The sequence below is a fragment of the Hyperoodon ampullatus genome, assembly GCF_949752795.1.
Source record: "Hyperoodon ampullatus genome assembly, chromosome: 10".
NCBI lineage: Eukaryota > Metazoa > Chordata > Mammalia > Artiodactyla > Ziphiidae > Hyperoodon > Hyperoodon ampullatus.
The window spans coordinates 63,619,886-63,638,437 of record NC_136923.1 but is presented as its reverse complement, the minus strand read 5'-3'; the positions used below and the strand labels follow the sequence as shown (position 1 = coordinate 63,638,437).

The following is an 18,552-nucleotide window of genomic DNA, read 5'->3' as shown; positions in this document are numbered from 1 at the left end:
GCACTAGAGGAGAAAATTAACCAAAAAAGCCTTAGGGAGGTGGGGATGAGTTTGAGGTTAGGCCAGAAACATAGAGCTGAGCCAGGAAATTAATAGATAAAACTGTGCCATGAGGTAGGGCAAAAGGAGAGGACAGACAGAGTGACAGAGACTCTTAAAGGAACAGTGACCCCAAAGCTGCCAAGGAAAATCAACAATCAATCTTCTCAGAAACACAGTAACTGAGTTCATCGGCTGAGAGTCCTGGAAAGAGTTGAACATCTCATTTCAGCTCCTCTTAGACCCAGCCTTACCCCGCTCCCATGATGTTCTCAACGTGTGCAGAAAAAGTGATGAATGGAGACAATGGTAACAAAGTGAGGGGGAAGAAAAGGGGACACAGATGGATAACTAACACTGTGTAAACATTAAAGATTTTGCACCTATAAAGGTAGAAGTCACCATGTATTTTAGTCAAAATCCCTTATATGATTAATTGATTAGTGGATTGATTCTGGTTTAAAGGGAAGGAGCTAAGCCTCAGAGCTCTTAGGGGTTTCCCCAAAGTCACAGAGGTCTTTGGCTGTAGAGACGGGTCTAGAATTCAGGACTTCATGATTCTGGAGTTGCACTGGTAGGAGATAAATAATTTCCAGTTCCAAAATGGATGTTATCGGGAGGCCTGCCTAATATTGTGAAAATACAACTAAATGTTCAGAAAAGAAAAAAGAGCATTAAGAGAGAGAAAGAAAAAAGAATTGAAAACACAGTGGTGCTGACAAAGAACTAACAGCATTATCAATATTCACAAACCAGGCAGGGCTTGTGATAATGGAAAGATTACAGTTTTTTTTTTTTCTTTTTTAAGTCAAAGCAACAAGAATATACATTAGCATCACGAGGTCAAGAACTTCACGCTACCTTACTCCATGATACCCTCAGTATATGGCATAATACCTAGAACAGAACAAGTTACTATTCAAATGTTTTTGAAAGTGTAATTGAACAAATTCAAATATTTTGAAGAACAATTGCAGGATTAAGGCCTGAGTGCAAGTCTGACTATACATGGTGTGAACTGAACTTGATCCAATCCAACTGAAGACACAGAACGATGCTCTGAGGATAGCAAAATCAATGAGCCATGTCAGTGGATCACTACCTACTTTGCTCCCTCAACCTTCTTCTCTTGGAAATGCCATAAAGATAAGTTTATGGTTCCTGTTTGTTTGTTTGCTCAGTGACTCTGTGAATCTTGGCAGCAGCTGTTGGAACCAAAATTGAGTCAATCACAGGCTCCTCCCCCAGAATGTGGCACAGAGACAAAGACAGACTCTATCTTTCTAAGAGGTGAGATGTACAGCACATGAGCTATGGACAAGAAATTTTTTCCATGGGTGACAAGCAGCAGGGTAATTTGGTCTGTAGGAGGGGGTGGAATAAGACATTTGAATTAGAGAAATGCCACCTGAATTCCAGGCAGCTTTTTGGTCCTTCCTGAGATCCAGCTTCATTTTCTCCCCACCTTTGTTTTTTTGTTTTTGTTTGTGTGTGTGTGTGTGTGTGTGTATATATATATATAGTCATCTTTATTAAAACATCTAGATTCTCATGGGCATCTGTTTTTCTCTCAGAAAATCCACGGTTTATTTGAGAATGGTAAAAAGAGACAATATCTTAATGTCATTATGACAAGTTTTCACCTCATAGGAAACCTGAAAGGGGTTCTGGGCCTCCCAGGTCACCAGAATGCCTTAACAGACCTACTCACACTCAAGTATCTTCTGGAATTCCTTATAAATTTCAATGTGCACCCAGGCAACAGAACATTCTATTGCTCTTCTGGTTTTTAAGGTGCAGGTCCAGGGTTATATATTGTGTCCAAACTTAACATTTTAAAATTGTCCAGGTTTATTTTCCAAAAATAGTGTATTACTCACTTTACCAAACTCCGTGCCAAATAAAGGACCCCAAAGCATTAAATGATAACCACAAAGAAGTTTGGTAAGCCTCCTCTTCTCTCCCCAAATCAAGTTATTTGGAATCCCAGCAAATGCTAGTACCACAAATGCAAGGCAGTAGTCTTTCCCAAAAAGCCCCACCTTTGTTTTTGAAATAACATTTAATGAGAGCTGTGCCAAGTAAACCTTGTAGTAATCTTAGGAAGTATGTACTATTATTATCATCCTCATTTTATATGTGAGAAACTTGAGCCACAGAATGTTTACTATGACCACACATAGTGACACATATTGGCTAAGTGGTGAGAGCTGAGATTCAGAATCAAGTGGGAAGGCTTCCAAATCTCTGCTCTTTGCTTGTCTTGTTCCTTTAAGAGGTTTTTGTGACACACCCCTATATCCTCATAATACAGTCTCTTTTTTGCTTAAAGTAGCTTGAGTTGGTCACTGTTGCTTGGAAACAAAGTAGTAACTAACACATCATTAAGTTAATGACCCTGCAGACAAGATATTCATAAATACAAAGAACTACAATGCAAAGTAGAGTGTGGTAGCTATTACGAAAATTATAAACGAAGCTGTCAGACACATCAGTGAGATGGTTTCTATATTTTATCATGAAGCAAGGATGGGTGGGGTACGGTGAAAAGTTTGATGACTAGTTTGGCTCTGAATTGGGGCTTGAAGGATGTTGACAAGTGGGGGATGGTGAGGGAAGGGATATTCTACGGGGAGGGAACAGCTTGAGAAAATACACAGATGATGAACAGGCCAAGGGTACACTGAGATTTTAATGAGACTTTTATTGTAGGGAGTGTTGGGGTGTGGATGGAGTACAGCTCCTAATCATGAGAGGCCTTGGATGCCTTTCTGTACGAGCTGAATTTTATTCTGTAGAAAATAAAGACCTACTTAAAGTTGATGAATAATCGTGCCATCATCAGCATTTTGTTTCAAGCAGATTTCGGTAGCAAGGGAGAAATAACTGAGAAGGATAAAAGGTTGAGAAATATCGAAGTAGAAATACTAGTCAGAAAATTAGTGCAGTGCATCCAATCAATGGTGGTGAGTATTTAAAGTGAAGCAAAAGTAAAAAAAAAAAAAAAAAAAAAGGTTTTTTGTTAAAGAATAAATTTGAGATAAATTTATGAGATAAAATGGTGTCTAAATAAATGAAGACTAATGGTAGATAACATACTAAGTAAAGTAAGCCAGAGAAAGACAAAAATCATATGATATCACTTATATGTGGAATCTAAAAAGATGATACAAATAAACTTATTTACAAAACAGAAACAGACACACAGACATAGAAAACAAACTACAGTTACCAAAGGGGAAAGGGGGGGATAAATTAGGAGTTTGGGATTAGCAGATACACACGACTATATATAAAGTAAACAACAACCACCTACTGTACAGCACAGGGAACTCTACTCAGTATTATGTAATACTCTATAAGGGAAAAGAATCTGAAAAATATATATATATTCAGTTTTATATATATATATATACATATATATATATACACACACATATATATATACATAGATACATATATATGAGGTGTCATTAACAGAAGCCCTGTGATTTCTAGCTTAATAGCTAGGTGGAACGTGCTTCATGAATGGGAATCATCAACTCTAGTGGAAGGTAGAAGCTGCTTTCTTGAAAATCATCATAGATAGAGAAAACTGGATATTTAATACATAATGTTTCTTAAAGCCTTCGTGATTGTTCCAAACCAACTTTAATTCCTTTTTTAATCTTTCATTACATACCCATTTCCACTTGCTTGTCTGCTTTGGGGATGATCTCATGGTTTGGTAATGCTCAAACTCATGATTCAATATTCTTATAACTCAAAGTATTGGTCTCCATGGGGCAGTAAAATAATTTTAAAAGATATAACCATGTGCTTCCCGGGACCCTGAGAAGAATCCAAGGTTCCTCCTCTCTGCTGAGTACCAGGGATGTGGTTGTGGGTAATGTGTGACAGAAATCCCAGACACATCTAGAGGAGCCCCAGAACAGAAGGTACTGGTTCTGCTTCCAAAAGGGTGGGCTGGAGGGGGATTACAAGACTCAAGAATCTCCCATCCAGCTGTGGGATGCCACGGCAGCAAAGGCTAAGTGGGCTGCCTGGCAAGTAGGACTCAAGGCAGCTGAAAAGACAATAGGGCACTCACGCCTGGCATAGAAAGTATACAACAATTTCTCATTTTCTCCGGTGGGGCTGAGAGATCACTGGTGGGCAGGAAGGAACTAGGATCATGACCAGGAAGGTTCAGAGAATAGGCCAACATCCACAGACCATGGTCACAGTACCATCACAAGGACAAAGGATGAGCAGGCTAGAGAACTCCATCTCAGGGTAACAAGGGAGGACTAAGATGCCATCAGACCAGGTGACCCTTGCCTCATGGCAGGATGATACTTCAGCTCCCATCAAACTTAGCTCTCCTGTAGGAACGAGAGGAAAAGGTGTGCAGGAGAAACTTGAGACACTATTTTAAATAAGAAATGACTGCGCTGATTAACAGTAAGCTGATGAATGTATTCAGCCATTTATTAGGAGATATTCATTTGGGTGCATTTAAATGGACAGATTCATTAAACTGGACATTGTCATATATTTACATGAATAATAGGGTTTAAAATATTTTATAATATTACATCACTGAGTATTACCACCCACCTCTTTATTGTTCATTTTCAATAGCTCAAGTTCAACTTGATTTCTAAATGAGTTACCAAGGATCTTGCTTACGGTGGAGCCACCATGATCAAACTATCTCACAAGATAGTTATGGTAACAATGGTATTAATTTTTCTAAGCAGTGAATACAACTTGAAAAAAAAAGAAAAAGCTGAGTACACATGAAATCAAGAATAGATTTCTCCCCAGTTAAAGCCAGTTATTCAAAAAGTTGAGGAAACAAAAATAGGTATAATTACAGTTAAATATATAGGAGATGAAGAAGGTTTGGAGCCAACCAACATATCTGGAAAACATGATACAACCAGTGTTTGAGGCATTTGTGAGTATTTACCTTGGATAAAAATTCAGAGGTAGATGACGGTTATAGTTACATAGTTCAAGATCATTACATGGGCAAAAAAATAGACACATTCTGTATAATTCTAGAGGAAAATAGGCACAGAGGTAGATTTTGGTTGATATGAGAAATAACTCTCTAGCCTTTCAAAGCTCCCCAAACTTAAATGAGCTCACTTTCAAAATAATTATCTCCCTGCCACTGAAGGTATTCAAAGACCATCTAAAGGTTGTAGAAGGAATCTCTTCTATGGTGACCGAAGCTTATTGACTTTGATTGTTCCTAGGGTTTTATCCAATCTTAAGGCTTTCTACAAATGCATGTTGAATGTAGCCTGTTCAATAACATCTAATTCTGTCATACAACTATAAACATAGCCAAATAAAAATAAAATTAAGGGCTTCTGCTATTGTAGTTGAGACAACACATCACTGCTGTAGGTCCATCCCTTGGAACATATGACAGGAAAATTCTAAGCAAGACAGTGACTTCTTGGGAAGGCCGCATGCCATAAGCCTCCAGATGGCATCCAACTGGGATGTCCAATGTTAATAGCCAAGAAAAAGTCATATAAAACACAGTTTTAAAAGAAAAACACTTGTTGAAGATTCTCCTTAAAGGTGCCAAACCCACACATACTTGGCATTTGTGGCCAGGCTGCCAAATATCATGGACATATAAAAGCTTCCACATGACCTGTAACATATTTTAGGATTTTTTTAACTTTAATACTTCTAAGCACCTAAAATTCAATGCCACCCTTCGTTAAGAATGAAAGTAGAAAAGCAGATGGAAATCTTGAGATCTGAGTCCAATTCAAAAGCTATTTCCCTCACTGGCAAGATAACATTCAGAGAAAAAAAAATCCCTTATGAGATATGCAGGAAAATACACTAAATAGCAATCATGAAAAAAAAAAAAAACAGATTGGCCAAATATCTTCTCTGGGCAAGAATACAAGTTAGACTTCTCAGCTTTCCCAACAGAACAAGAAAGGTGCCATTTGCACCTCTGTTCTCCAAAGGACACAGCCTTGTGACCGTCAAGCTGTTTGCTCCCAGAGGTCTTGCTTTTCCATCCCTGTTGTGCATCTTCTCAGGAGTCTGCTGGGCTCCTGCTGGATTCAAACAGAAGGCTCCATTGGATGGAGAAGAATAGCGCCCCCTCTCTGACTGCTTCAGGTGCTACCTCTGTGGCTCCAAAGGTCGCTGATGACCATGGTTCCAACTCCCTCCTGGTGACTCTGGATGAGGAGCTCCAGTAACACTGTCCTCTTCCTTTGTCCATCCAGCCTGGGGGCCTCAGTGCAGTGCCAGCCATTGTCCCCTTGCTGTTGTTAATCTCAGGAGCGCCTCCTTAGAAGTGAGGCACCCAGGGAGTAAGATTTTAGGAGACACTCTCAGGGCAGAACAAGGTCAACACCTTAACATGAATGCCTCCTAAATTTGTATCCTAGGTGCCTGGCTTGCCCTGCCCTAATCCAGGCCCTGCTTACCTCTGGGGTACCTCACTGTCTGCTGTTCAATTGTAGCATTCTCTCTTTGCCCATATAACTAATTCTCTATATTCCATTGCTTATATGTAGCCGGCTTTCTGGCTGGACCTTGACAAATTCTGGCATCCCTTTCATGGAGTTTAATCATGAATTTGCTTCTACCTAGCTTTTGTCAGAGGCATACTGAGAGAATATTAAGACACTTTAAGAAATATATGTCCATCCTTTTCTAAGTATTTCAGTTCTATCTTTATGTCAATCTAGTTCACCAGAAAGACAGATACCTGGATCTCATTAGCTCAGACTGCTGCAGAGATAGCTTCCCTGAATCCCATTTTAAGGTTATTCTCTTGTCTTTTATGGACAGTCAGTATAAAACATTAAAAAAATAGATGTCTTTCCCCACATTTATTCTAAAAACACCAGCTGAAGATATTGTCCCCTAATTTTACTATATTGTGTCATGTATTAATCAGGGTGACTAGGTTGAAATATTTGAGGGAAAAAAAAGAGGGAACATTTTTGGGTTCATTTAAGTGGAAAGAGTTTGGTGGAGCTGATCTTGGGAAAAACTAGACCAAGGACTCCAACACTATTTTTCTTCCTTCCTCTCTCCCCTTCCCTTCCCTTCCTTTCCCTTCCCTTTTCTTCCCCCTTTCTCTCTCCTTCTCTTTCTTTCTCTCTATCTCTCTCTGTCCCTGTCTCTGTCTCTCTCCTCCTCCCTCATTTCTTTGCTCACTGTGTTGGCTATATTCTTTCATGTCTACTATGCCAAAAGTTACAGGATCTAATATAAGAAAAGTGAGCACTTTTTCATGAGCTCCAGCCAGAAAATTCTTGGGAGAGGAAAATTTACTGACCTTCCTTGAGTCACATTTCCATCCCGGGACCAGTTACTGAAGCTGGTGCACACCCAGGAGGGGAGGGGAATGTGGGTGGAAATGCTGTGATTTCTAGGCCCTCCCAAAGGACCCCATGGTTGGAGTGATGAGGGGATAGTTTCCTAGATGAAGGGAGATATGGCTGTGAGAAGACCAAATAATAAATAGTCTCTAGATACCTTGTTTTAGAAGCCATTCAACATCTTCCATTTAAAGTTCAATACCATAAAACGTTTAATGAGTGTTAAGCTCTCATGCATCTCTTTTTGTCTTTGTTTTCAGGGGATTAAAAACATGATTTAATGCTTGGTAGTGACAAGTGCTCACTCTATCACTGAACAGATATTTACTGAGTTCCTACATTTTTCTGGGTGCCAGGTATACAGTAATGGAAAATAACACCTACAAAATCTGGGCTCTCGTGGCGCCAGCTGTGTGATGGAGAAGGAACCTACCTGTGATGGTCAATCAACAAGAAGAATGCAGGAAAGCAAGGGCAGAGATGCTCGTTTCGGTCATTCTTTCCATGAACACTGTTCTGCTAAGAGGTATTTGAACTGAAACCTGCATGAAGCAGGAAAGTGAACTAAGAATTTATCAGAAATAATAGTGTTATAGTATTATAGTGTTTAATGAAAAATAAACAAGGTCAGAACAGATGTCTTGAACAGGGAGGTTGCTGGGTATGTTTAGAGAGTAGGAGGGGACCATTAGGACTGGAATAGAAGGACCCAGGGAGGCAACATGAAAACATAACAGCAGACACGTGGCAGGGCCAGATGTTGTGGACTGATCTTCCACAGTATAATCAGTGTGTCCGTTTGGAGCCCCATCAGCATTTTTTCAATGATAGGAATAGAATAGAAAATATCTCTGTGCATTGAACTTTCTTATCTCAAAACACTCTGCTGTTTGACAGGCCACAATGTGTTGAATTAGTAAACCACAACTGACTAGGGAGCATGTTCTGAGCCAAAGCTCATATGAAGTAATTGACACATTCATTGGGGTCATTTTTTTTTAATTTAATTAATTAATTTATTTTTGGCTGTGTTAGGTCTTTGTTGCTGTGCACGGGCTTTCTGTAGTTGTGGCGAGCGGGGGCTACTCTTCCTTGTGGTGTGCGGGCTTCTCATTGCGGTGGCTTCTCTTGTTGCGGAGCACGGGCTCTAGGCACGCGGGGTTCAGTAGTTGTGGCTCCTGGGCTACAGAGAGCAGGCTCAGTAGTCGTGGCGCTCAGGCTTAGCTGCTCCACGGCATGTGGGATCTTCCCGGACCAGGGATCGAACCCCTGTCACCTGCAGTGGCAGGTGGATTCTTAACCACTGTGCCACAAGGGAAGCCCCATTGGGGTCATTTTAATGCTTTCTTGTCAAATAAAATATGTTTACTTGAACAAAAGTCTCCTGTATTGATTACAGGAGATTTGAGTTTCTCATTGGACTATATGAAATTCATAAATATCTACTAGTTGAACAAGTTCTAATTTTACAGGGAGACCTCCTCTGCTGTCAAAATTACTATGGAAGGATATAGCTCTTAGAAGCACATTCAGTTTTATGTAAGTCAAAGAATAAATCAGGCAATCAGCCACTATTGACTAATTATTTACTTTCAAAAGGCTTAGTGTGCCAATATATGTAAGATACAGTCTGACTGAAAACACTTATGCTCTAGTAGAAAAGACATGATGTATAGGTGAATACTTAAAATAAAAGGGAGACTGTGAGCAGTACTAATTTAGGTCAATTAGGAAAAAATTGTATAAGTTCAAGGAGGAAGGAAATTATCTCAGTTTGGGTTAATCAGAGCAGGTTTCATGGAGGAAATGACATCTGAACTTGGCCTTGAGGAGTAGGATGATTCTACAGAGTATGGGGCTTGGGGAGCAGTCCTTAAAAAACAACTAAAAACAACACCAGTGACTAAACTCATTAATATCAGTCTCCTGTTTGCTGTCGTTTAACATTAGCCCTGACATAACGCTGGATCCCCCCTGTGTGTAGCACAGTCTGGGAGAAGTATCCCAAATCAGTCACTATTTATTAAAACATATTTATTAAGTGATTTCTATGGACAACTCATCATGGGGGACACAAATAAAAGTAAGATGTGGTATTATAAATAATTCTAGATGCTTGATAGAATGGATTTTTAAGATAGCATTATGATGTATGTATGTCTTCTATATATAAGAATATATATATATCCATATATATTCTTTTAAAATTTCAGTCTGCTACAGTATTGAATCGTTTAAGATAGCTATATATAAATATATGTAGAGATAGGCATATCTATATTAGCTATCTATGTGTGTGTGTGTTTCAGCTGCACCACACAACAACTGTTTAATTTAGAAATTTTCACTTTCATAATGGCTAGTGTCTACAGGACGTCTGTAAGTACTATTGCATCTCCTAATAGAAGTATGTCTGTTCTTGCTCAGTATTCCAGGCCAGTACCTAATCTTGTATCAATTACTCACATCATCTCACGTGTCTAGGAGGGATTTACAACAAAGTTTGTGAGCCATCTCACAGACGCATGCGTGTTTCTCTAAGACACAGATGTATTAGAGGCTGTACAAGGAGGAACGCTTCCAGGCATCATATCTCACTAAGGATGAGAGAAATCCAAAACCTTACACAAAAAGAAGCACAGTACAATATAGTTATCTATGCAAAAAAGTGCTAGCTATTTACTTCAATATATATAAAACCCAAAATACTATTTTCAAGTTGGTATTTAGCTCTAAACTGAACCATGCACATATACAAATAATTCATTTTCACTTTACCACAGACAAATGCTAGACAACTGAAATTCATAGAAAACACTTAAGTCTAATTTCATTCAAGTTTTTGTCCCTTTCACCAACCACATATTTATAAACATGATTCAAAACTAAACAAGGTTTGATGGAACCCTATGAAATTGTAATAAGGGAAGAACAAATCTGGCTCCATATTAGATCTGTTTCTTGTTCTTTAACCTTTGTGCTTTGTGGCCTGTGCTTAGCCATGCTGACTCTGCACCTTATGTAAAAGAATGTTGCCTATAACCTGAAATATACAGGATAGCCTGTTCTCAGGGCTCTGACTTTTAAGAGTCCATTCATATAGAGATAAAAACTTGCAGAACAGAGAAAAACATTTGTCTTGGAGGTTTGCAGGAACATTGTGACCTGACCTATGTGGACAGCTGCAAGAACAAAGGATTCCGGCACCAAGAAGTTTGCAACAACCAACCACACTTCTCCCTCACCTGGCCTTTAAAAATGCTTTGCTGAAACCCTTTGAGGAGTTTTTTTGTTTTGTTTGTTTTAGGCAAGAGCCACCCATCTCCTTGCATGGCCCTGCAATAAACCTTTCTCTGCTCCAAACTCTGACGTTTTGGTTTGTTTGGCCTCACTGTGAGTCAGGCATACAATAACTTTCTTTCGGTAACAAAGATGGCCTCTGATTTTGTTTTCAATTCTTCAGTAACAGGATATTTGACTTTTGAAAAGTCACTTTACTTCTTTAGACCTCACTTTCCACATCTGCAAAGAGAGCTGCTGAAGGAATTCCCTTCGAAGCCTTACTTTTAGAGTCTATAAAATATTCTCAAAAAAAAAAAAAATAGGATCTAGAACAGAGTTCAAGTTTACTCTCTTAATTACAAAGGAAATGAGAGATGCTTAAAAGCTCCCTATAAAGTTTTAAAAAGATGGCACTCAAGGTGCTAATATTTACACTTGCCAAACATCACACATCTGCAGCACTGGTTTGCATATGGTAGGCAGGCAGTCTATAAATGTTGATTAAAGGAATATATTTTGTGCTTCTGATAGATTATTCTCTTGATAAAATATATGACAGTTAAAATGCATGTTTAACATAAAGAGAACAGCATGTTTATTGTGCTATAAATATTCATGCCTCTCAATAATACAAAGAAAAGCCCTTCTTCTTCTAAGTCACAATTCTAAATATTTCACAAGTCATGGTTTCCTTTAGGAATCTGAAGAAAACATTGTATCCTTTTACTAGAAAAAATTTCACAAAAAAGACACACTTGAAATTGTGTATATTGATCTGATCCAAGGGCAGAATGCTTTTCTTAAAGAAATATACTGAATTCATTATCACCTTTATTCAAAGGAGGAAAAACTTCCTGTTGTTACTTGTGAGCTCTGTAGCCCGTGTATCTAAACATTTTTGTGTCAGTCTTTTTTAACTCAGCAATTTCTGAAATTTAATATGAAGATAAGTTTTAATGTTGATTCCTTATTTATTGTTACAACACGGCAACATTTAAAGATTTAGCTGACCAAGTAAAGTAGGAAATTTCTCAGACATGTAAAACATAAGATGTAATAGCTTCTCATGAGAAACAACTTAATGTGTTTTATTAAGACTTTTGCCTTTATCATGCTGCTACAGGGTTTGGAACCAAAATCATTTAACTCCATGCCCTGAATATTAATATAATATAATATATATATATATATATATATATATATATATATATATATATATATATATATATATCCTAATTTGTAGAATCTATTCTGTGGTGTTTTGTTGCAAGCAGTGTAAACATCCTAAAGAATAATGACCCACTATATTTTTTACTCATCTAGACATTCTTTAAGGCAGTAAAGATTTGTTTTTTGAGAGGGTAAATTTTTTTGGAGAGTGAAAGAAGAAACATGTGGAAGGCATCCCTCTGCTTTCCAAAATCTCTAACTGTGAGTGACACATGCAATAGTATTTTGAAAGTTTCAAAAATATGAAATAAGAAGGCAAATCATATCGTAAATTCTCCAGATAAACAATATTATGTCTACCAAAGACTACTGCTATCAAAAAGGTTTAGCTAGTGTTTTGATGCCTACTAATTAATCCTGGAGCAGTGCTCAAACCAACTATGAGAAGATTTGCAAATTTTGAAATACAGTGAGGGTTGGGTAGAATATTTGGAACATGAATAGAACTAATTTTTTTATTTCATGTTACTTTGACTAGTAAATTCACTTACTGAAAACTGACTTATTTTGGTATTCTACAAAGTAATAGTTTATATTTTAAATATGGGTGCATTTGATTGGACTGTATGGCCTTAAATAAACTGAAGTACTCAAAATAGTTAATAAAAAGTTGGCCACTATGGTTCCTCCAAAATTCTTAACTCTAAAACATATTAATAATTGAACGATAATATTTGTAACTTTAGATAGGGAAGTTAAATAGTGGAAAAATTAAATAAGAATATAATTTGTGGGAAGTTCAGGTCTTTTGAGCATGAGCCACCTGTTTTCCTTACATTGCCCTCCAATAAACTCTCTGTTCCAAAATAAAAAATATGTATATATATATTATATATATATATAATTTAATATATATATAATATATATATTATATATATATATATATTATATATATATATATAATATATATATATATAAAATTTGGGCTGGCCATTTACTAATAGAGTAGAAGTTTGGATGATTCATTGCAATCCATATGAATGACCAACCCAGCAAATCAAGACAATCTTTCGGTCCCATCAAATATGCCATACATACATGTGATTCTGGGTCCTTCGGCATATCCTCATGCAAACTTCTGTCAAAAGGAAGACTCTATGAAAATACCTTATAAGTTTTTAAAAGGTTTGATAAAAAAGACCATTTTTTTTTTCTATGTTTGCTTTTCTAAAATATAAATTACTTCCTGTCTCAAATGCTGAAATCTGTTGTCCTGGGACCTTGCCTTCCTCAAAACTCCCACATTTATTTGTTGCAACCATATACAAAATCATGGCCTTCCTTCCTGTCCTGACCACGTGTGCTCACCTCTTGAATCTGTGTGTTGCTCTCTTTTTCAATTATACCGCATCATAGCTCCCTCCTTCCCACTCCTTGACCTCCAGAGCCCTCCTCTCTCTCACATATCTGCCTTCGACCCCTGTCTGAAGTAATAATTATCATTTTAATTTCATCTAGAGATTTAAGTTTCAAAATATAATCTATAATGTTGTGTCCATAGAATCTTATAAATTCTTTAAATTGATGTAAACTCGAGCATGCAAATGATCAATGAAAATGCCGGCCATCTTTATCTGTGCTTGGATAAACTGCTATAAGATGGCCTCAGGATTATTTTGGTCTCCGGATTATTTTGAGATAGAGACAGAGCCTGAGATAGAGCTGACTGTGCATACTCTCCCCATAGTGGGCACACCTGGGATGTGTCCGTTTTCTACACCTCCTATTGCTGCTGTAGGTTTCAGCCCACAGGCTTCTCAGGAGGGGTAAAATGCAGAACGTGTAGACATAATGTTGACTCCATCACAGTTAAAAACAATGTTTATGAACAAAATTGTTCATGGAAAATACAAAGAATCTCTTCCCAACTGGAACAATACGTGTGGTCAAAATTCACCAATTATGCTAGGTTTGGGGTGTTGAGTCCATACAATCTTTGCCTGAGGAGAGAAAGGACATGTGGGAAAAGTCGTCCTTGCCATGTGAAAAATTGTGTAGCTATTTTAAAGCATATGAAAAGGGGATGCTATAAATCATAATTTAAGTTATTTACACATATGCCTTAGTTTCCTTACTTTAGAACTCTCTACTAAGGAGAAAATTCCAGAAACATGTTAGAATATACACATTTTCAAAGCACTCCTGTAAGACAATAAAATATATTCTGCTACAAGTATTTTAAAATATAACAACAGAAGCATACAAATTTCTGGACTGAAACATTTGTGCAACTGCAGACTTTCAGGTATCTCAAATAAAATATTTACTTTTTTTCCCCTAAATGCTCCTAGGCATCTCTCCAGATGGAATCATCACTGAAGGAAAGTAAGCTTTGTGTTTTGTCCTGTTTCTGATTCAGCTGTTCATTTTTCTACTCCATATACTCCTGCTTTCCTGGCAGAACATATGGGGTATACTTTCAGGATAAAATATTTCCAAGCTCTTTGGAATGTTGTGAGTCTCACCTCCAGGGCGATACTCTGTATGTACAGGATCATTAAAAAAAAAAAAAAAGAGAGAGAGGGAGAGAGAGAGAGTTAGAGAATACAAAACAGGTGGAAATCAGGAACCCCACAAGGCTTTAGACTAAAATGTCTCATGTCATTTGATTTTAGCTTGTTTATTCCTCACTCTTTTATATACTTTAAAATTTAAATATGATATTGTAATGAGGCTCTTGTACAATTACCTAGAATTGAAATTTTTGTCAAGATGCACATTTCTAGAGATGACTGAACAATATTAACATTAAATTTCAAGAGATATCAATTCTCTTAACTTGCTAATGTGTGGTATCAACTAAAATATAATTAATCTATGACATTACATTTTCATAAAGATTATTTACTGGTTATAAAAAACTCACAAGATTATTAGAGAAAAAAATTAGACTCCTAGTTGCAGGTAGAATTCAAATAAAAAAGGACAAAATGAAAGATGTAAAAGTCTTATTCTGTAGCCATAACACTGACTAATGTAACTTTTCATGACTTTTTGAGTTTTTAAGAAAACATTTCTACTGTCAGGCCTCAATGTACCCACATGGAAAACCACCTAAAGTATATTTTTAATAGATATTACCTAAAACAAAGTTTTCCAAACAGAAACAAATCATATGGCAATAGATGAGCCTGATGTTCAGTTCTGATTGTAATGAAAATGCATTCAGATTCAAAACCTGGTCAGGATTAACAATAAAGCTAAATTTCTCTTGTGTGGATCTCCATAGGTAAAACCAAATCCCTACCAGAGTGAGGGCTTTGGCACTGAGAGCCCAGGTCTTCCCCTGCCCTCTCCTACTTGCTAGCCTTCTAGAATAAAGTTACTTTAAAAAAAATTAAAGTATGGTTAATTCACAATGTTGTGTTAGTTTCAAGTGTACAGGGATGTGATTCAGTGATTCAGTTAAGTTCTTTCTCAGATTCCTTTCCATTATAAGTTATTATAAGATACTGAGTATAGTTTTCTGTGCTATACAGTAGGTCCTTGTTTAGCTGTTTTACATATAGTAGTATGTATCTGTTAATCCCAGACTCCTAATTTATCCCTATACCCCTCCTGCTGTCCCCTTTGGTAACCATAAATTTGTTTTCTATGTCTATGAGTCTATTCATATTTTGTAAATAAGATCATTCATATCATTTTTTTTGGATTCCACATATAAGTGATATCATATGGTATTTGTCTTTCTCTGTCTGACTTACTTCACTTAGTATGAAAATCTCTAGGTCCTTCCATGCTGCTGCAAAGGACATTATTTCATTTTTTTTATGGCTGAGTAATTCCATTGTGTGTATGTGTGTGTGTGTGTGTGTGTGTGTGTGTGTATATATATATATATATATATATATATATATATATATATATATATATATATACACCACATCTTCTTAGAATAAAGTTTTGAACATAATCCCAGGCCTTGTGAACCTGCCTAGGACTCTGGCTAGAATCTGCTTTATCATAAAGAAGTCTTTCTGATAAAAACTTGATAAGGCAGCTTCTCCTATCTTGTTCTAAAATATTTCGTGTTTACTTTTTTGCTTTTTACTCTTCTGTTTTCTTTCTTTTTCTTTTCTAGCTTTTTTGACATATAATTGACATGTAACACTGTGTATGTGTAAGGTGTACAATGTGTTGACTTGATACATTTATATATTACAAAATGAATACCACCACAGCAGTAGCTAATATCTCTATCCCATCATACAATTACCATTGTGTTGAGAACATTTAAGATCTACCCAATTTGCAACTTTCAAGTATATAATACAGTATTATTAGCTATAATCACCATGCTGTGTAATGATTCCCAGAACTTGTTAATCTTGTAACTGGAAGTTTGTACCCTATGACCAATACTCCCAATTTCCTCTACCCCCCAGCCCCTGGTAACCGTCATTCTACTCTGTTTCTCAGAGTTTGTCTTTTCTAGATTCCACAGTTAAGTAACATCATACAATATTTATCTTTCTCTGACTTATCTCACTTAGCATAATGCTCTCAAGGTTCATCCAAGTTGTCACAAATGGCAGGATTTTCATCTTTCTCATGGCTAAATAGTATTCCATTTACACATACAAACACACATACACATGCATACTATCATCTGTTGATGGACACTTAGGTTGTTTCCATATCTTTTTTTTGGCCACATGCCCAGTTTGTGGGATCTTAGTTCTCTGACCAGGGATTGAATACGGGCTCCCTGCAGTGAAAGCACCAAGTCCTATCCATATCTTGATTATTGTGAATATTGCTACAATAAACATGCAATTGTAGGGGTGCAGGATTCTCTTTGAGATAGTGATTTCATTTCCCTCAAATGTACACCCAATCTTTTGCTAGATCATATAGTAGTTCCATTTTTAATTTTTTGAGAGTCCTCCATATTGTTTTCCTTATGGGCTGCACAAACTTACAGTCCCGCCAGTGGAGCACAAGGGTTCCCTTTTCTCTGCATCCTCTCCAGAGAGGATGTTATATCTTGTCTTTTTGATGACAGTCATTCTAAAAAGTGTGAAGTTACACCTTATTATAGTTTTAATTTGCATTTTCATGATGATTAGTGAGGTACAGCCCCTTCTTTGGGGAAAAACATTCTATTTAGTTCCTATGCTCTTTTTTTAAATTGAGTTGCTTTGTTTTTTGCTATTGAGTTGTGTGACTTCTTTACATGTATTGGATATTAATCCCATATCAGCTAGATGATTTACAAATATTTTCTCCCATTCCATATTATCTTTTCATTTTGTTATTTCTTTTGCTCTGCAGAAGATTTTTGGTTGATGTAGTCCCACTTATTTATTTTTGTTTTTGTAGCTTGTGCTTTTGGTGTCATCTGCAGGAAATCACTTCCAAGACCAATGTGAAGGAGCATTTTCCCTATGTTTTCTTCTAGCAGTTTTATGGTTTCAGGTACTATGTTTAAGAGTTTAATCCATTTCAAGTTACCTTTTGTGAGTGGTATAAATAGGGGTCCAATTTCGTTCTTCTGCATGTGGTTATCCTGTTTTCCCAACATGATTTATTTAAGAAACTATCTTTTCTCCATTGAGTATTCTTGGCTCTCGTATCAAATGTTTGTTGACAGTATACATGATGGTATACTTCTGGAGTCTCAGTTCTGTTCCATTGGTCTATGTGTCTATTTTTATGCCAGTATCATGCTATTTTGATTACTATAGCTTCATAGTATAGTTTGAAATCAGAAAGCATGAAGCCTCCAGCTTTGTTCTTTCTAAGGATTGTTTTGGCCATTGGGGTCTTTGGTGCCTCTATAGAAATTTTAGATTATTTTTTTTCTATTTCTGTGAAAAATGTCACTGAAATCTTGATAGAGATTGCATTGAATATACATTCTCCAGATTAGGATCTTGGGAATGAAGAGGAGCAGGACTAGAGATGAGGCTGGGGTGGCAGGCTGAGGGCAGCCTGCCAGGGGTTTGTATCTACTTTGATGATTAAGGGTACCATGGAGTCACAGAAGACTAAGCAGAATACGAGTTCTTATGTCTAACAATGTACTTCATAAAGTAACAATGGATTCCAGCTTCATGACTTGGGGATTATTTGAAAATGAATGACCCACACTCATCTCACAGACACACACACACACACATACATACACCCACAACAAAGTAACAAAACAACCAGTCAAGTCTAGCCCCTAGCAAAGAACAGTATCCTATAGAAGGTACTCAATAAATGTTGGATGGATTCCTTCAAGGAATACTGAAAAGTTCTTTCATAATGAAATATTGCCACACTCACTTAAATACCCATCTAAATTTTAAACTCAGGGTTGAGAGAAGAGAAGAAGCCAAGTTTCCAGTGGAAAGGTGGAATTCTTGAGTGATGTTCCCGATTCTGGTATGAAGGCAAAGCTGACTGTTAGCTGAGGAATGGAGCCAATAGGAAAGTTGAGAAAAGCTAACACTTCCAGTGTCTACTGGGGACCTACATCCATTTAATCCTCACCATCACTCACAAGTAAATACTATGAATACCCCAAATTTACAGATGAGAAATCATGGGGCATAGGAAAATAAAGTAATTTGCTCAAGTCAACATTGGAACCTAGAACTTAGACTCCAGAGGCCCTGCTTGAAACCTGTATGCTCCTCTGTCCCATTCAGAGGCA

At 37.0% G+C, this 18,552-nt stretch overlaps 1 protein-coding gene across 6 annotated transcripts in view; it reads right to left on the bottom strand.

The window, feature by feature from the left end:
* HMGCLL1 (3-hydroxy-3-methylglutaryl-CoA lyase like 1) overlaps positions 1–18,552 on the bottom strand; it is a gene marked incomplete at both ends in the record, with an annotated part of 136,236 nt that overhangs the window by 14,631 nt on the left and 103,053 nt on the right. The window lies entirely within an intron of this gene.